Source organism: Crocuta crocuta, unplaced genomic scaffold, assembly GCF_008692635.1.
Source record: "Crocuta crocuta isolate KB4526 unplaced genomic scaffold, BGI_CrCroc_1.0 scaffold129, whole genome shotgun sequence".
Taxonomy (NCBI): Eukaryota; Metazoa; Chordata; class Mammalia; order Carnivora; family Hyaenidae; genus Crocuta; species Crocuta crocuta.
The window spans coordinates 15059794-15080963 of NW_027551571.1; positions in this window are offsets into that span (position 1 = coordinate 15059794).

A 21170-nucleotide genomic window follows, 5' to 3' on the forward strand; every position below is an offset into this window, starting at 1 on the left:
TTTTTTTTTAAATTTATTTCTTTTGAAAGGGAGTGGGAGAGGGACAGAGAGAGGGGGGACAGAGAGAATCCCAAGCAGGCTCCACACTGTCAGCGTGAAGCCCAATGTGGAGCTCGAACTCCTCATGAACTGTGATGACATGACATGAGCTGAAATCAAGAGTTGGACACTTAATGAATGAGCCACCCAGGCCCCCCTATAACTTTTTCTGACTTTTAAATATGTATTTAACCCTACTATTACTTAAAAACTTCTTATGTTTTGGTTGTGTACATTCAAGGGAAATTATTTTTGTGTATGGAGTATTTTGAGTTAAAAAAGTTTTCACGGCAAAATATTTTAAGTATAGTTTGTTAAAGTCTGAATAAGTATGCTTTTAAAGGGCAATACAGCATTAATGGAATCATACCTTGTGCATATAGTGATGGAAAATTGAATTCACTTTAACATTTCCTTTAACCAAAGTTTTGTCCTTACTCAAACAGTTGGTACAATATTTTTCTCTTTAAAAGTACTTCTAATTCTCAAAACAGTTTTTAATTTCTTTTTTTTTTTTTTTACTTTTGAAGGAATATTGGAGTTTTTAAAATTACAAATATTTTTATTTGGCCTATAGTTTGGATGTAATTCTCAACTTTTTCAAGTCTCCAGCATTATATTTATTTTGTACATTTGACTTCTAGAACTTTTCTTAGGTTATATTATGATAGCCATACTAAGAGTATTTAAGATTCTAATATATGTTCCTCTTTGGCTGTGATACATTAACATCTTAATGTAAACTCTGTGTAATGGTTTTAATATATTTTCTTAGTTTTCTTAGAAGTTTTCATTAATCACAAAGTGATCAGTTATTGACTTAGGTTATCATAATGCTATTTCATAACATATTTCTGTCCCTGTGTCCTTGAAGATCCTGATAATCTCTGAAAATCTCTGTAGTACTAAATCCTCATCCTTTATAATCTTGTTACTGTCTTTTGTATGGTACATTCATTCATCAAAATATTCTGGAAATCACTGTGTTAGGTATAAGAGATACAAAAATGAATCAAATTCTGGTTCTTAAAATCCATTACAGTGGTGGAAACCCATTAATAGCCATACCACGAGGAGTGGTACATGGTATGTAATAAAGATAGATAATAGGGGCTTTAGGACCACAGAGGACAGTGTGCTTTACTTACTTCCTGGGATTGAGGAACCATTTGAAGAAGACTTGGAAAATATGACCTGTGATGGGGTGCCTGAGTGGCTCAGTAGGTTAAGTATCCCACTTTGGCTCAGGTCATGATCTTGCAGTCCACGTGTTGGAGCCCTGTGTCGGTGTTTGTGCTGACAGCTCAGAGCCTGGAGCCTGCTTCAGATTCTGTGTCTCCCTCTCTCCTCCTCACCTGCTTGTGCTCTGTCTATCTCTCTCTCAAAAATACACATTAAAAATATTCTAAAAAAAAGAAACTGTGAGCCTGATTCTTAAAAGATGTGGTATAATTTGCTAGGGAAGTTAGGCAAACCTACAAGGAACGAAATTAGAGACCACATGGTACAGCCAAGTAAAACTGACTCCGTACAGTCACCCTACTTTTGTTTTGATTGCCAAGACCAGAGGGGAGTTGGGAATATAGGAAGTGACTACTCATGGGTGTGGAGTTTCTCTTTGGGGCTCTGAAAATGTTCTGAAGTTAAATGGTGACAGTGGTTGCCCAATTTTGTGAATATTCACTAAGGTGACTGTTATGACAACTGAATATTTTAGTAAAGCTTAAAAATTACATGTATGAAGCTTATGTATAGCTTATGAATTCAATAAGCTATTCCTTGAAACTATTTAGAGAACAGAGAAGTGTAGTGAAATTCTGATATCTAGTTTAGGGATTTCAAAATTAAAGAGAATGAAGTTTCAAACCTCAAGACTCAAAAAAATAAATGAAAAAGGAGATCCCTAGGGTGGGGAAAGTAGCATTCTTAGCCCAGATCATTCTATGCATGTTATTAGTTATAGGTGTATAATGCATTTTTAAACCTTTGTTGTTTTTAAAAAAAATTGTTTATTTTTGAAAGAGAGCAAGAGGCAGAGTGCAAGGGGAAGAGGGGTAGTGAGGGGGGAGACAGAATCCGAAGCAGGCCCCAAGCTCTGAGCTATCAGCATAGAGCCCCATGTGGGGCTTGAACTCCCAGACTGCAGGATTATGACCTCAGTTGCAGTTGGACGTTTAACTGACTGAGCCACTCAGGCACCCCTAAACCTTGTTATTAAAAAAATACATTTTTAATGTTTATTTTTGAGAGAAAGAGAGAGAGATAGTGCGAGTGGCAGAGGGCAGAGAGCTATGGAGACACAGAACCCGAAGCAGGCTCCAGGCTCTGAGCTGCCAGCACAGAGCCCATTGTGGGGCTCAAACAATTGAACTGTGAAATCATGACCTGAGCTAAGTTGGATGCTTAACTGAGCCACTTAGGTGGCTCTATACCTTGTTATTTTTAAGTGTAGACCTAAAAGTGTACAGAACCAAAATATATAGCTATAGGCTTTGTTTCTGGCAGAACACCTATGTAACTGCTACACAGGGTAAAAATGGAACATTACTAAGGCTCTAGGAGCTCTTTTCTGTCCTTGCAAATATTTATGCCCTCCTCTCCAAAGGAACTACTACCTTGACTTTTGTAGTACTGTCTTTTTGTGTTTTTAAAATAGTTTTACCACCTAATTTTGCTAACAACCAAGAAATAATGTTTTCTTTCTTTTAATGGTTATATATGGAAGTGATAGTATGCTTTTTTTTTTTTTTTTTAAGTTTTGACCTGAGCCCAAACCAAGAGTCAGAACCATGCAGGCACCCCAGTAGTATGCTTTTGTGTTTTTGCACAATTTTTAAATATGGGATTTATCCATTTTTTGTGTGTGTAGCTATGGTTCATTTATTTTCATTTCTTTTTTAAAAACTTTATTTATTTAGAGAGAACATCAAGCAAATGGGAGAAGCAGAGAGAGAGGGAGAGAGAGAATCCAAAGAAGGCTTCGCACTGTCGGTACAGAGCGCTATGTGGGCTTGAACACATGAACCATGAAATCATGATCTGAGCTGAAACCAGGAGTTGGATGCTTAACCAATTGAGTCACCCAGGCAACCCCATTCACTTTCATTTCTGAATGAATAGTTAGTATAGTGTATCAATTTATTCATTCTACTCTTGATGACCTTTTTTTCCAGTTTTCATCTATTGCAAAAAATACTTAAGGGAAATAGTGCACATCATTTCATGAACATGTATGTGCATTTCTATTGGATGTGTTTGGGTTCCATTGCTGGAGTTGTTGGGTCATTGGCTGTACACTAGTGCGGCAGAGAATAGAGGTAGGATGAAACCGTTTGGATGGGTAATTCTCTTCATCTGGTTGTTTTTCTGTGTATTTCTGTGATGGATGCCTATGATAAGCATTGGGATGAATCACCAAGATTGACATGCGAAGATTCACATGGCCATTACCACTGGCTCATCCAGATGCCTCTTTTGCCGGTTTTCTTGTCTTTGTCTTCCAGGCTTGTACCTTCTGAGCCCCAACAAACCAACTTAACCAGTTACCACTGTGTGGCAGTCTATATGTGGTTTACCTTAGGTTTCTTCCATTTCCATTCAGAAAGGATGTAGGATATACCCAAAGGGAAGATTTCTTCTCAGCATTGTTCATTCAGGGATGTCCCTGAATGGAGCTGTAGTTAGGCAGTAGTTCATGTTGGCTTGCAATGGCATACTGAGTTGACTAATGTGTGGGTCAGACTTGATTGTAAAAATATCCTCTGTCAACTGGTCATTGGAAACCTTCCTGGGAAGATAAATGTGTATGATTTTTGAATGTTAAAACATCCTTGCATTTCTGGGATGTCTCCAGAGGTATGTGATGTAATCTTTTTAATGTCTTGCTAGATTGGTGCTAGTGTTTTTAAAGGAATTTTGTTTATGAGGAATATTGGTCTATGGTTCTTTTTCCCCCCACTTTGTGATGTCTTCTCTGGATTTGGTATTGGGAACAGAATGAGTTGGGAAATGTTTCCTCTTTGGTCTGAGAAATTTTACGTAGGATTGTATTTCTCCTTTTCAAAGAAATTTCATTCCCCCCCCATGGTTTTTCCATTTTCTGTTTCATTTCTGCTTTGACTTTTACTGTGTTAGATTTGCTTTTTGTAGCTTCTTGAAGTAGATATTATCATAGATCTTTGTCTTTTGTAATAAATGTGCTTAAAGCCAGAAACTACTTTTTTTAAAGTTTATATGGAGAGAGAGAGAGAGAAGGAGGGAGGAAAAGGGCAGGGGGAGACAGAGGGAGAGAGAGAATCCCAAGCTGTTAGCACAGAGCCCCAGTGCAGGCTTAAACCCATGAACCATGAGATCATGACCTGAGCCCAAACCAAGCATCAGACATTAACTGACTGAGCCTCTCAGGCATCTCCAGAAACAACTTTCTAAGTGTTCTTCAGGTACAGCCCATATATTTTGATGTGTTTCCATTTTTTAGGTTATTTTTTAGTGCCTCTTTATATTAATTTGGATCCAATAACAGTGATTTTCTTAGCTTTTGTTTTCCTGTGAATATCTATTTTTGCCATTATTTTTAAAAATAACTTTAGGCATATTTTCATTTCCTGTGATAAGCTCTTTTCAAACCTACAACTCAGTGTTTGGTATTTGTCACAAATTGTGCAACTGTATTCACTAAAATCTTTTACATCTTACTATTCAGTATTCCTGCATAGATTTACTGTTAGTTCCCATATCCTTCCCTACTCCCACTCCCTGTTTCAGGCTAACTCTAATTTCTGTCTTTAACACTTCTGTTTTCTGGACTTCTTATATAAACGGAATCATGATATTTGGTCTCTTTTGTCTGGCTTCTTTCACTGAGCAAAATGTTTTTGAGCTATATCCATATCAGAACATGTATCAGTAGTCCATCCTTTCTTACTACTGCCTAATATGAGTTCATTGTGTAAATATACATGTTTCTAAGTTTGACTGTTATGATTAACACTGCTAAAAATATATATGTACAGACCTTTATGTGAATATTCATTTCTCTTGGATATACACCTAAGAATGGAAATTACTGAGTCTTGTGGAAAATGCATGTTTAATGTTTGAAAAATTACCAAACTGTTTTTCAAAGTGACTGTACCATTTCTGTATTACGATGGGCTCTATGGAAGTTTTGTGGATTCTCTGTATCCTCCTATCCGAGTCAGTGTTACATCTTTTTTTAAAATCACCTCCCCCCCACTTCCCCTCTCTACCAGTTCTCTCCATTTAAGAGTCTGTCTTGTTTTTAAAAAAAATACTTTGACTTATTCTCTCACCTATTTATTTCCCTTAGCATTATAGCCTCTAAATCCATCTGTGTTGTGCACCTGGTAAGATCTCCTCCTTCTTTTTTTTTTTTTTTTGAGTGACAGTCCATTGTAGATACATGTAGCACATTTTCTTCATCCATCCATCTATGGATGGACTCTTGGGTTGCTTCCATTTCTTGCTATTATAAATAATGCTGAAATAAACATAGGGGGCACATGTATCTGTTCAAATTAGTGACTTTATTTTCTTTGGGTAAATACCCAGTACTGGAATTACTGAGTCATATGGTAATTCTGTTTTTAATTTAAGAAACCCTCCATACTGTTTTCCCTAATAGTGGAACTAATTTACATACCAATCAACAGTGCATGAGGATTTCTTTTCCTCCACATCCTTCTTTACACTTGTTATTTATTCTGTTTTTGATATTAGCTGACAGATGTAATATCTCATTGTGATTTTAATTTGCATTTCCCAGGTGATTAGTGATGTTGAGCATTTTTTTGTGTGTGTTAGCCATCTATATGTTGTCTTAAGAAAAATTCAAGTCCTCATTTGTAATTGGATTGTTTGTTTTGGTGTTGAGTTGTAGAAGTCCTTTATATATTTTGGATATTAGCCCCTAATCAGATATATCATTTACAAATATTTTTCTCCCATTCAGTAAATAGGTGCTTTGTGATGGTTTCTTTTGCTGTGCAAAGGCTTTTTATTTTGGGGGTTGTCCCAGTAGTTTAATTTTGCTTTTGTTTCCCTTGCCCAGCGAGTCCTATCTAGAAAAATATTTCTGTGGCTAATATCAAAGAAATTACTGCTTATGTTTTCTTCAAGGGGTTTTATGGTTTAAAGGTTTCACATTTGGGTCTTTAATCCTTTTTGAGTTTATTTTTCTGTAGGGTGTAAGAAAGTGATCCTTTTGCATGTAGCTTTCCAGTTTTCCCAACACCATTTGTTGAAGACACTATCTTTTCCGCATTGTATATTCTTGCCTCCTGCATTGTAGATTCATTGAACATATAAGCATGGGTTTGTTTCATTGATCTGTGTGTCAGCTTTTGTCCCAATACCAAACTGTTTTAATTCCTATAGCTTTGTAGTATGTGTTGAAATCGAGGATTATGACACTCCAGCTTTGTTCTTCTTTCTGAAGATTGCTTTGGCTATTTGGGATCTTTTGTAGTTCCATACAAATTTTAGGATTATTTATTCTAGTTATGTAAAAAATGTTGATATTTTGATAGGGATTCCAGTAACCATAGACTGTTTTAGGTAGTTTGAACATTTTTTAAAAAAAATGTTTTTTATTTATTTCTAGGAGAGAGAGAGAGACAGCATGAGCAGGGGAGGGTCAGAGAGAGAGGGAGTCACAGACTGAAACAGGCTCCAGGCTCTGAGCTGGCAGTCAGCACAGAGCCCGACACGGGGCTTGAACCCATAAACCGCGAGATCATGACCTAAGCGAAAGTCGGACGCTTAACCGACTAAGCCACCCAGGTGCCCCAAGTAGTTTGAACATTTTAACCATGTTGGCTCTTCTAATCCCTGACATGGAACATCTTTCCATTTATTTGTGTCTTCAGGTTCTTACATTAACATTTTATCGTTTTTGGAGTATAGGTCTTTACCTTTTGGTTAAGTTTATTCCTAGGTATTATTTTCAGTACAATTGTAAGTGAGATCATTTTCTTAATTTCTCTGTCCTGTTTCATTATTAATGTAATTCAGTAGATTTCCATATATTAAATTTGTATCCTGTGACTTCACTGAATTCATTTATCATTTCTAGTAGTTTTTTTCCCCTGGAGTCTTTAGGGTTTTTTTTAATACATATTTTCATATCATTTGCAAATATTAAAAGTTTTACTTCTTCCTTACCAATTTGGATTTTTTTTCTTATCTAATTGTTGTGGCATGGACTTCTAGTACTCTGTCGAATAAAAGTGGTTGAGAGTGAACATCATTGTCTTGTTTATGATCTTAGAGGAAAGCCTCCTAGTTTTTCCACCAAGTATGATGTTAGCTGTGCATTTTTCATATGTGGCCTTTATTACGTTGAGGTGTGTTCTTTCTACGTCTAATTTATTGAACATTTTTTTTATCATGAATAGATGTTGTACTTTTATCAAATGCTTTTTCTGAATCTGTTGAGATGATACTTCTTTTCTCTTCTTAATGTGGTGTTTCATGTTGATGTATTTATGAATATTGACCTGCCTTTGCATATATGGAATAAGTTGCACTTGACTGTGGTTATTGTTAGATTTGGTTTGCTCATATTTTGTTGAGGGTTTTTGTATGTTTATCAGAGATTTTAGGCATGTAGTTTTCTTTTTCTGTAGTGTTTGTGTTTGGTTTGGTATCAGGGTAATGTTGCCCTGCTAGAATGAATTTAGAAGCTTTCCTTCCTCCTCTATTTTTGGAATAGTTTGAGAGGAATGAGTACTAACTCTTCTTTAAATTTAAATCCTTTAAATCATGTAAATGTTTGGTAGAATTCACCTGAAGCCCTCTGGCCCTGGACTTTGTTTGCTGAGAGATATTTTGACTACTGATTCCATTTCATTGCTGTCTGTTCAAATTTACTGTTGCTATCTGATTCCATTTTGGAAGGTTATGCTTCTAGGAATCCATTTCTTTTGGGTTGTCCATGTTGTTGGCATAATAGTCTTACCTTTTAAATTTCTGTGGTGTAGGTTGTTACTTCTCCACTTATGATTTTATTTGAGTCCTCTCTTTTTCTTGATGAGTCTGGCTGAAGATTTCAGTTTTGCTTATATTTTCAAAGAACCAGCTCTTGGTTCTTATCTGTCATTTTTATTCTTGCCATCCTAGTGGATGTGAAAAGCTAGCTTTTGGTTTTAGTTTGTTTTCACTAAAGGTATTGAGCATCTTTTCATGTGCTTCTTAGCCATTTGTATATTTTCTTTAAAAGTTTTAAAAAATTCTTATCATTAAATTTTTTTTCTCTTTAATGTTGAGCAATAAGAGTTTGTTTCTCAATACAAGCCCCTTATTCTGCGTACAGTTTACAAATATTTTCCCCCATTTTGGATTGTCTTTTCACTTTGATGCCCTTTTGAAGCACAAATGATTTAATTTTGTTGGATTCCAGTGTGTACCCATATTTTTGTTTCTTTTACATTTGCTTTTGCTATCATACATAGGAAGTCATTACCTAATCCAAGATGCTGAATATTTATAAAAGTTTTTCCTAACAGGTTTAGAATCTTAACTTTTCTACTTAGGTCTCTGATCTATTTTGAGTTAATTTTTGTATGTGGTATGAGGTGGGATCTAACTTTATTTTTTTGCAGGTGGATTTCCAGGTTTTACATCACCATTTATTTTAAAACACTATTCTGTATCCACTGAGTTGTTGTGGAACCTTTGTCCAAATCACTTGACCCAAAATGATTTATTTGTGGACTCTTAATTCTCTTCCATTGATCTATAGGACTAGTCTCTTATCTGTATTTCACTGTTATGATTACTATAGCTTTGGAATATTTTTGAAATCAAAGGGTAAGTTCTCTTTTTTTTTTTTCCCAGATTGCTTTGGCTATTTTGGGTCTGTTACATTTCCACATGAATGTGAAGATCACTTTTTAAATTTCTATAAAAGAGCAAGCTTGATTTTTACAGCAATTGGTTCAGTCTATAGATTAATTTGATTAGAGTTGCCACCTTAACAGTATTGAATCTTCCAATCAATGAACAGGGAATATCTCTGTGTTGCTCTTTAATTTCCATCTACAATGTTTGTTAAGTTTTAGTACACAAGTCTTGAAACTCTGACTCTTTATTTCTAAATATTTTCTTCTTTGTTGCTATTATGAAAGATATTGTTGATTTCATTCTCTAATTGTTCATTGTTTGTCTATTGGGATACAATTGATTCTGAACTTTGACCTTTTACTCTGTAACTTTTCTGTATTTGTTTATTCTAATTTATCTGTGTATGAGTGTGTTTCTTTGGATTTTCTGCATATAGAATGTCATATGCAAATAAGATTTAAGTTACTCCTTTCCATTTGGATCCCTTCCCCTCACTTCTTTATTTGGCAGATAGTAGTAGTTAGAACCTCCAATATAATGTTGAAAAGTGGTGAAAGCAGGCATCCATGTCTTGTCTATATTAGGAGAAAGGCCTTTTGTTTTGGACCATTAAGTATGATATTTGTGATAGGTGTTTTAGCCTTTAATCAGGTTGAGGAAGATATTTTCTAGTCCAAGTTTGAGAGTTTTAATCATTAATAGATGCCTACTTTAATAATTGGTTATCATTTTTTCCTGCTTCTTTCCCTGTTTTTTATTACATGGAAGACAATGTAGATGTATATCGTAGTTTTGGATTATGTTATTCTCCTCTTTAGATTTTAAATTTTTGTTCTGGTAGGTGGTTAAATTACTAATGGATCACTTGGACTTTATCAAGATCAGGTTAACGGCAGATCTATGTAATTTTTTTTTCATGCTTTTTGTATCTTCCATGGCATAACTTTTCTGGGGTCTCAGCTGAATGCCTGGGTTGTTTACCAGGGTGCTTCTATTCTGGCTTGGTGCAAACTGCAAAATCTCCCAAGCACCCTGTTACCTCTAGAATCTCTTCTCAGCTTTCAACCACCTAGCACAGCTACACTAACTATGGAGTCTTTTCCTGTAGCTTTGTGGCCTAGGAGTTCACTGAGGACCTGCAAAATTACCATGCAAACTTCTGGGTTTCATTCTCTGTGGCTCTAACTGTGGCACCCAAATCCCAGTTGCTAGAAATAGCCTAGAACTTTGATTTCTGCATCCTTAATTCGGGAAACCTACTGCTCCATGGTTGGCCTCACTTCCTGCACTGTGGTTCAAATAATTTACCTAGGGAGAGAACCTGGATGAATCACGCATGTCACCTTGCTCAAGGATTACGGCCCTTCCGTGGGTACTGTCCAGTGCCTGCAAACAGTTTGATATATTCTCTAGATTTAGTGTCCAGTTGTATATCATAGGGCAAGTAAAATATCAGTTAGTTTTATAGCCTAGACAAGAATTCCCTAGTTTTTTGTTAACTTCTACCATTCCATAAGGAAGCAATTGGAGGTAATACAGACAATCACTTGGATTCTGGCATGTTCTTCTCTGACCTCTTAATTTCTACCCTATTTCTCCACTAGAAGCTGGATCAAATGTCTCAGCCACTATACATAATTCTTCTTTTATTTATTTGTCGAGTGCATAAGGAACCCAGACTGGCTTTTTTCCCATGTTATTTTTTCCATGTTATTTAATTTTTTTATCATTGTTTTTATAGTTTATTGTCAAGTTGGTTTCCATATAACACCCAGTGCTCATCTCAACAAGTGCCTTCTTCCATGCCCATCACTCATTTTCCCCTCTCCCTCACCCCCATCAGTCCTCAGTTCTCAGTATTTAAGAGTCTCTTATGGTTTGCTTCCCTTCCTGTAACTACTTTTTCCTCTTCCCCTCTCTCATGGTCCTGTGTTAAGTTTCTCCTCTTCCACATATGAGTGAAAACATATGGTATCTGCCCTTCTCTACCTGACTTATATCACTTAGCATAACACCCTCGAGTTCCATCCACATTGCTACAAATGGCCAGATTTCATTCTTTCTCATTGCCATGTAGTATTCCATTGTATAGATAAACCACATCTTCTTGACCCATTCATCAGTTGATGGATATTTTTCAATGTTATTTTAATAGGATTTTGAGAGGCAGAAAAACCACATGTGTTGCAAGCATTAGTTTTCCCTTCAGTCATTATGCATATTGCCGGTAGCACTTTGTTTTCATCATTCATTTCTACATAAACTAATACAGAGGATTTTAGTTTCTGAATTTGGCCACAGCACTATCTCCTGTACCCATTCTCTTTTCAAAGAGTATAGAGAAGTGATGGTGTTTGATTTGTGAGGTTGGGTCTATGTACCTCTAACTTGTTCAGTAGAATAGTTATGCTTAATGCTACATTGCCATGTAAGTAATCCAGTTACCTTGAGGCTGCCATGCTTTGAGGGAACTGAAGCCACATGAAAAGGTATGTTTAGGTCCTCTTTTTTCTTTCTTTTTTTGATAGTTCTAGTGTATGACCATTTGTGTATCCCTAAATAAGGCCCAGACATTGTGGAACAGAGATAAGCCAAACCTTCGATGTTTTGTGCAAATTTTTGCCTCATAGAATCTGTGGCATAATATCATTATTTTTATCACTGGGTTTCAGAATAAGTTGTTACATGGAAATAATAAATGGAATAAACTTTGGTACCAGACATGAGATGCAGACATAACTTTTGGACTGAAGGGTGAGCAAAAACTGGAACGGCCTTGAAAAGCGGAAACCTGATAGATAACAAGGAGGCTGTCAGGGCTGTAAGGAAGTTGAGGAAAATGTTGAAAGCTGGAGGAAAGGAGACTGGAAATCTTTGTTATATATAATAAAGAAAATCTAGCAAAATTGCCACTGCCATAGTATGGAAAACATGAAAATCTACCTAATGAACTGAGGATTTAGTCTAAAGAGATTTCTGAGTGTTACTGCATGCCTTCTAATTCTTTGTTTTGAATGAGTGTGCCTATAGAAGTTGTTCTATGCTTGCCCCCATTGTGTTATGTTGGATGTGTGTGGGCTAACATGCCACTTTGTTTCATAGGTCTTCAGATCAAGAGGAACTGTACTTGAGGAACTACTTCTGGGAGCCTAATCTACACTTGGACCTGATTTAGATGATGAGGTCTGAGACTGTTCTGATGCTGTAATGGATTGAGACTTTGGAGGTCTTGGGGGGAGGGTGTAGTGTATTCTGTATATGGGAATGATATGAACTGGGGCCAGAGGGCAAACTGTGTCACACTTTATTATGCAGAGATGGTCATAGTAATATTTTCTAAGCTTTCATCTACTGTGACTTTGGTATTTTCCATCAAGAGGGGAAATACAATTATCTTTCCCTTGGATCTCTGCAGGCTTATGAGTGCTGTGAGCAAAGCATAGAGTAGACGTGATGCCATGTGATCTTATAAAGGTAGTTCATAAATAGTGATGTAGCTTTTACCTTGTTTTCTGGAACACTTGTACCTGGTGTCTTGGACCATCATGCGAGAAATCCAGTTACCACATTCAGGTTGTGAGGAAACTGAAGCCACGTGGGGGGTCAATGTGTAAGGACTCCTGTGGACAGTTCCAGACCCCAGCCATTTGAGTTTTCCTTGCTGAAGCCATGGGTATTACACAGAGACAAGCCAACTCCATCATGTTCATACCCAAATTCCGAAGCTACAGGATCCATAAACTTAATAAAATAGCTGTGTTTTATTCACTAAGCCTTGAGGTGGTAACTGGAACAACTGGATAACTTCTAAACCACGTTATAAAGAATCCTTAGACCTTTTGGTGTGTAGTGTAGTAAGAGTAAAGAGGCCTGGTAATGAGTAAAGTGAATTTCAGTGAAAAAGTCTGACACATTTATCTGCCTATTGGCTTGCTTATTTGTTTGGTTTTGGGATACTAAGTCCTGTGTCTGTCTGAATTCTAGAGAGTTGATATGCCACCGTGCTAGTTTATTTGTAAATGTTTCATTTAGTTTGCATTGTGTTCTACTTGATTAAAAATTCAATAAATATGATTCAGTTTGCCTCCATATTTTACACGTAGTAGATTTGATATAAATACATATTGATTGAATATTTGGTCAACTTTTCAGAGGGCATTATTCATGAGTTCTAAAAAATGAGATGACTTAGGATATAGGTAATTATATATTAATGTTAACCTCTTTATTAATAATGGGTAAAGTCTGTTAAGGAACTTTATTCATGGTCTATATATATAATTTGAATATTTTTATGAGGTAAAGGTTATAGATAAAAGCAAGTTTTTCTAGTAGAAAGAGCACGTTTCTATAATTTGAGGGTTTTACTGCCATCTAGTGGCAGTCATTTCTATGGTTTAAATTCCTTTTAGCTTCATTTCTACTCTTCTTTCTAGGAATATCTTCTCAATTTTTAAGATTTTTTTTTTTTAAGGAAAAATACATTTCAGCTGCCTAAAGACAGGATAGTTTTTTGAAGGATTGTATCCTGCATATATCTCGTGTGTGTGTGTGTGTGTAATTTAACACGAATAAGTATGACCATGTTATTCATTCTTAAGTATGTTTTTTTTTCCTGCACTTTATTTTCATTTGTTTGGGTTCTCTTTATCTTTACATCCATGGAATTCCTTAACTTCTGCCCAAAGGGAGGTCATAACAGACTAGTTTTTCTTCATGTGCGTATAATTCAGTGAATGAATGAATATAATTATGTAAACAAACACAGTGTACATGCTTTTGTTATGTTTTAGAAAAAAGATCACGTATAATATTATGCATTTGCTTTTCTCACTTAGCACATCAGAAACCTAAGTAATGCCGTTGTATTCTTTTAAATGTGTAGATGATTTTAAAAAGTACAGATGTATTTTAATTTTGTTTTTAGCAACTTCTCTATTGATAGACATTTTTTGCGATCTTGAATATGACTCTGAAACATATCTGTGCATGTGTATCATTATATAGGGATAATTTTGTTTCTTTGAGATAGCTTTTTAGTAGTGGGATTGCTGGGTGAAATAATGTATTTTTAATAGAATACATATTTAAGTAGATGTTACTATATTGCTTTTAAAAACTGCATGAGAATACCTTTTTCTCTACATTACTATTAATACATTTATAACATTTTTGCCTGTATGAGAAGTTAAAATGATTATTTTAATTTCCTGAGTACTAGCGAATTTGAACAACTTTACATGTTTGTTGACACTGAATTTTTCTGAGTTTTCTGATTTTAATGCTTGCACTTTGTATACTGTAAGATGTTAACTCCTTGTTTATGACCCCAATTTATAAATATTTTGTACAAAAAAAAAGCTAGCCAAGTTTTAACATTTCATAGAATTAAACAGGTCTATCTTTTGTTCTAGGCACTGAATTTCCTAGACATGTAATTGAAGTCTCCCTCACATGAATTGTATATTCCAGGTTGCTTCCCTTTTTTCATTTTGCAAAGTTTTTATTGTCTGAGTTTTAAGTTTAATCCATCTGGAGTTATTAAACTTTTCAAAATTGAAAGATAACCTACACAGAGTGAAGTATAGTATTAAAGGATTATCCCAAAGTAAACAGACCCATGTAATTTTATGAGCCACAGAGAATAAATTTGTGTTTTTTAAAAATTGATTTATTTATTTTGAGAAAGAGAAAGCATGCATGCATGTGTGGGCTCTTGTGGGGGAGGGGCAGAGAGAGCTGGATGGAGAGAATCTCAAGCAGGCTCTGTGCTGTCACTGCAGAGCCCAAAACAGGACTCGATCCCACAACCTGGGAGATCATGACCTCAGCCAAAACCAGGAGTCAGATGCTTAAGCAAGTCACCCAGGTGCCCCTCTCATCTCTTCATAAGTATTAAAACTGCATTATCCTAGATACCAATGTCCTGGTATGTATGATGATTGCCTTCCTGGTTTTCTTCATGTTTTTGCATCCTAAATATTTTAGTTCAGTTTTTTGCTCATTGACCTTAATATAAATCTGTATAATATGTATCTTTTATATTCAATATCTTCTGCTTAAAATTCACTAGTGAGTTTTGTCTACGTTATGCTGTGTGCAGTAATTCATTCTCCTTGCTCTGTGGTATTCTATGGTATTCCGTTGTGTGAATATGTAATTATTCTGCTGTTGATATTTGGATTTTTTTTTCAGTGAATGGCTATATGGAATATGGCTATGAACATTCTTGTGCATTACTCTTGATGCTTTTGTGCATATATTTCAGTTGGAAATGATTGCAGATGTAGATTTCTAGCTTCAATAGATCAGTAATTATTGCCCAGTATTGTACCAGTTAATTCTTCCACCAGTGAGTAAGAATTCTAATATTTTACATCTTCACCAACACTTAGCATTGTCTTTTTTTTTATTATTTTTATTTTTTAAATCTTAGTGGTTACTGGTACCTCATTGCAGTTTTGGTTTCCATTTCTGATAAAGTAGAACAGCTTTTCATATGCACAGTGGTCACTAAATTAAGAATTGATCTTTCTGGGCTACTTATTAGGTAGACATTTTCTTACTGATTTGTAGGAATTCTTTATATATTTTCAAGGCCCTTTGTCTTCCATTTTGGTCATCCTTTTTTTTTTTTTTTAACTTATGGTTGTACATTATTATTGGTTTTTTAATGTTTTATTTACATTTGAGAGAGAGAGAAAGCGCAAGTGAGCAGGGGAGGGTCAGAGAGAGAGGGAGACACAGAATTTGAAGCAGGCTCCAGGGTTTGAGCTGTCAGCACAGAACCCCACGTGGGACCCAAATCCACAAACCTGGAGATCATGACCTGAGCCAAAATGGGATGCTTAACCGACTGAGGCCACCAGGTGCCCCTAGCTGTTTACTTTTCTGTAAAATTATGCTGTTGTGATTTTCATTGAAATTTCATTCAATCTATAGATCACTTAGAGAATAATTACAGTTTCATAATATTGAATTTTCCAGTCTATGAATATGGCATGTTCTTAAATTTACTTAGAATCTTTAAAATCTTTAAAAATCTTTAAAAAAAACCTTTAAAATCTTAAAAAAAGTTTATACTTTTCATAGGAAACTTGTACATCTTTAAATAGGCATATCTCTGGGTATTTCATATTTTGAACGTTATAATTTTTAAAGTTTTTCTGTACAAAATATTTGTCTTTTCTCCCCCATTTAAATATTAATTTTATCATTCCTTTTTATAAGTATGGACTCATGGATATTTACTTGATAGTTTAGGGTATATTCCAGTGCTGTGTACTTAGTTACTCTAATTGTTCCATCTTTGTCCATTGAACACTTTGACTTGCTCCTTGTGTTGCTTTGACATAATCCCATTGTTTTGTTCTTAAGCACTTATTTATTTATTTAAAAATTTTATTTTTTAATTTACATCCACATGTTAGCATATAGTGTAATAATGATTTCAGGAGTAGATTCCAGTGGTGTATTCCCTATGTGTAACATCCAGTGCTCATTTCAACAAGTGTCTTCCCTAATGCCCCTTACCCATTTAGTCCATCCCCCACCCACAACTCCACTAGCAGCCCTCAGTTTGTTTTCTGTATTTAAGAGTCTCTTATGTTTTGTCCCTCCTCGTTTTTGTATTAATTTTGCTTCCCTTCCCTTATGTTCATCTGTTTTGTATCTTTTAAATTTCTCATGAGTGAAGTCTCATGATATTTATCTTTTTCTAATTTTGCTTAGCATAATTCTAGTTCTATCCATGTTGTTGCAAACGGCAAGATTTCATTCTTTTTGATTGCTGAGTAATACTCCATTGTATGTATATGTGTGTGTATGCATACATATACATATATACCATGTCGTCTTTATCTGTTCATCCGTTGATGGACATTTGGGCTCTTTGCATACTTTGGTTATTGCTGATAGTGCTGCTAGAAACATTGGGGTGCATGTGCCCCTTGGAAACAGCACACCTTGGGTAAACAGCTAGTAGTGCAATTGCTCAGTCGTAGGGTAGTTCTATTTTTTTTTTTTTAAGAATTTTGAAATAAGTTTTGATGAGTTTCCATTTATTTTTAAAAAATTTTTTTTTGATGTTTTATTTATTTTTGAGAGAGAGATAGAGACAGCGTGAGCAAGGGAGGGTCAGAGAGGGAGGGAGTCACAGAATCCGAAGACAGGCTCCAGGCTCTGAGCCAGCTGTCAGCACAGAGCCCAACACGGGGCTCGAACACACAAACCACGAGATCATGACCTGAGCCGAAGTCGGACGCTCAACTGACTGAGCCACCCAGGCGCCCCAAGGGTAGTTCTATTTTTAATTTTTTGAGGAACCTCCGTACTGTTTCCTAGAGTGGCTGCACCAGTTTGCATTCTCACCTGCAGTGCAAAAGAGATTGTCTTTCTCTGCATCCTCTCCAACATCTGTTGTTGCCTGAGTTGTTAATGTTAGTCATTCTGACAGGTATGAGGTGGTATCTCATCATGGTTTTAATTTGTATTTCCCTGATGATGAGTGATGTTGAGCATCTTTTCATTTGCCTGTTAGCCATCTAGATGTCTTCTTTGGAGAATTGTGTACTCCTGTCTTTTGTTCATTTCTTCACTGGATTATTTGTTTTTTTAGGTATTGAGTTTTATAAGTTCTTCATAGATTTTGGATACTAACCCTTTATCTGACATGTCATTTGAAAATATCTTCTCCCATTTTGTCAGTTGCCTTTTAGTTTTGCTGATTGTTTCCTTCACTGCGCAGAAGCTTTTTATCTTGATGAGATCCCAGTAGTTCATTTTTGCTTTTGTGAAATCTGTTTTTTGTTATTTGATCTTCTGTTTCACTAATCTCTTTGTTGCTGTACAGATATTTTGATTTCCAGTAAGGCAAGTCCCCTGCCCCCATACTATTCTTTCTCATACTTTTTTCGAGTATTTACTCACCTATGTATACTTTAATATAATTTTGCCCATTTTAAGAAAAGCTTTTGATTTATTTAAAAAAATTTTTTTAATGTTTTTTATTTATTTCTGAGAGAGAGAGAGACAACATGAATACGGGAGGGTCAGAGAGAGAGGGAGACCCAGAATCCAAAACATGCTTCAGGCTCTGAGCTAGCTGTCAGCATAGAGTCTGACGCGGGGCTCAAACCCATGAACCGTGAGATCAGGACCTAAGCCGAAGTTGGACTCTCAACCAACTGAGCCACCCAGGTGCCCTGAAAAGCTTTTGATTTAATAAAAAATATATAAATCTATATAACTGGAAGAACTAAAATATTTTGATATTGTTATTTCTTTCATGAACATAGAAGCTTTTCTAGATTAGCAAGGTAGTTGGTCCAAAGCAAGCTAGACTACTGCTTTTAATTTTACTAAGTCTTGAATTATGTCTTTAAATTAGATTTAAACCTTATGTTTGTGTGGATACTATACCTTTATTGTTAAATTTATTTTAACTATTGAAATACAGTCTCTTTTTCCTTTTTACAACTTTTAGGGGCTTTTTACTAAATTACAAAGAATCTAATGTTTTTTTTTTAAAATTTGTGTTTTATGAGCTTATAAATTATTTTATTGCCAGATTTTTTATTTCCTACTTATAAAATGTCACCAAAATATTTTAATATATTCTTTACATTTATTTCATTTTCTTATAGCATGTGTTAAAATTTCAAGAGAATGAATAATACTGATTCATAGTATAGTGAACACTATTCTAGTTACTCATTTAAATGGATTTAGTTCTCATATAAGACTTAGTTCTGACATAAGAATATTATTTCTTGTTGGTTCTCAAATTTTATTTATATTTCATTTTTAACTTACATTTTACTTAGCCTTTTTATAGGAAAGTTGCTGAATAGTCTTAAATACCTTTTCAGCATCTATTGATTCAGTCATGCAATTTTCCCTTTTATAATTTGTTGATGCAGTCATTTACATTGCTTTCCTTATTTTGAATCATCTTTACATGTGTCAGATTCTCCTTGGTTAGATTAGATAAACTCAGTTGTGATTCCATATCATCTAGTCTTTTCAGATTGTTAAATATAACATAAGAGTGTTTTACAACATTGGGGCGCCTGGGTGGCTTAGTCGGTTGGGCGTCCGACTTTCGCTTAGGTCATGATCTCGCGGTTTGTGGGTTCGAGCCCCGCGTCGGGCTCTGTGCTGACTGCCAGCTCAGAGCCTGGAGCCTATTTCAGAGTCTGTATCTCCCTCTCTCTCTGACCCTCCCCTGCTCACGCTGTCTCTCTCTCTCTCCTAGAAATAAAAAAATAAATAAAAATATTAAAAAAAAGAGTGTTTTACAACATTTATATATGCTGTAAATTACTAATATGTAGTAAAATGTCACTGTCCTGAGACCAAGAAATAGAACATTATGATATTAAAGAAGCTTCCTAGGAGCCCTTCCCTCCAAGACAAACTGTAATTCTAAGTTTTATGTTTATCCTTAAATGTAAAAAAAAAAAAAAAAAAAAAAATTTTTCCACCCAGTTTGATATCTCTAAAAAATAAATTTAAAAATTTTGTCTTGTTAACCTTATAAAATGGAAATCTGCTTTGTGTATTTTTCTGATTTGTTTGGATATTAGGTTTTTGAGCTTTATCCACTTTAATGAATTTGAATACTCATTCATTTTAATTGCTGTGTGATACCCTACTATACGGATATACCACAATTTTTCTGTAGGACATTTGTGTTCTTTCTAGTTTTGTTGTTCTGCGAATGATGCCATAGCTCATTTTTGTATATGTCTCTGCATATATGCAAGAGTGTCTTAGAGTTTATTCCTAGGAATGTAGCTGCTAAGCCATAGTGTGTGGCAATGTTGAGTATTATTAATTACTGCCGGGTTATTTTATAGATTTTCAAAATTAGTAGCAGTTTATGAAAATAGGTATTAATATGCTTACCAACACTTAATATTGATAGGTGTTTAATGTTTACTAATTTGGATGTAAAATGAATATCATAATTTTAATTATTTTTGAAATTTTAAAATTAAAGACCTTCTACAAATTTTTCCTTTTAACTCTTCACCTAGATTTCTGAATTTACCATACTTGCCCTGTATTTGAGTTTGTATATATATGTGTGCATATGTATGTATGGATGTGTGTGTATGTATGTAGCATATGGGTGTATATAAATATACATAGATAGGCAACTTATTCTCAAATGGTTAATTTTATAATTCCTTAAACACTTCAGTGTATATTTCCTGTAAACAAGGACACTGTATAAAATCAGGAAATGGACATGCAATCCCTATAAATCCAGTCCATAGACCTACATTCACAATTTGCCAATTATTCTAGTGATGTTCTTTATAATTGCTTTCTTTTTGATCTTGGATTAAATCTAAGTGATGTATTGCACTTTGTAGTCATGTTTCTTAGTCTCCTTCAGTCTGGAGCAGTTTTTCTTGACATTCATGACTTCGATAGTTTTGAAGAACACAGGCCAGTTTTTGTAGAATGACTCAATTCGGGTTTGATGTTTTCTTGTGATTAGATTTCTGGTGTGCATTTTGGCATGAAATCCATAGGAATGATGCTCTGTTCTTTATTTCTATGAAGAAGCACACAATATTAGTTTGTTCCCTTACTGATGATGTCAACTTATATCATTTTCCTAGGGTGGTGTCTCCCAGATTTATCTGTAATTTTTATACTTGATTAATGAGTAATTGTAACTATTTTGTAAGGTTGTATAAATAGCCTCTTATTCATCAAACATTCACATACTAGTTTTGGAATCCTTAATAATTCTTGTTTAATCAAATATGGCTATGTTGGTTGCCAAATGATTTTCTAATTCCATCATTCCTTCTGCATACACAGATTTATTAATTTATTCATTCCTGTACTCATATCAGTAACGATTCATGGATTTCTATTTTATTTTACAAGTTATAATCTATTACTATTATGCATTTTGATCCCTAAACTGTCACAAGAATGGCCAGTGTGAACTCCTTTGAACTGAGGAGGTCTCTATTTTAATATGACCCATAATACTTTGAACCCTTCCTTACTGTAGGGTACCTCAACCTTGGAATCAGCCATTTCTTCAAGGAGTCCTGCTATCTTTTAGTGAATAATAATTATAAACTGAGATCTGGACTTTCATATGTTGATTTACATTGTGTTGCTTCTATACCCTTTGCTAGTTACATTTGTATTTGTGTGTATGTGTGTGTGTGTATGTCTACATATACATTTATATCTATTTTTATATACATCCTCTCTAAAAAGTCACCAGTTTTTACTGA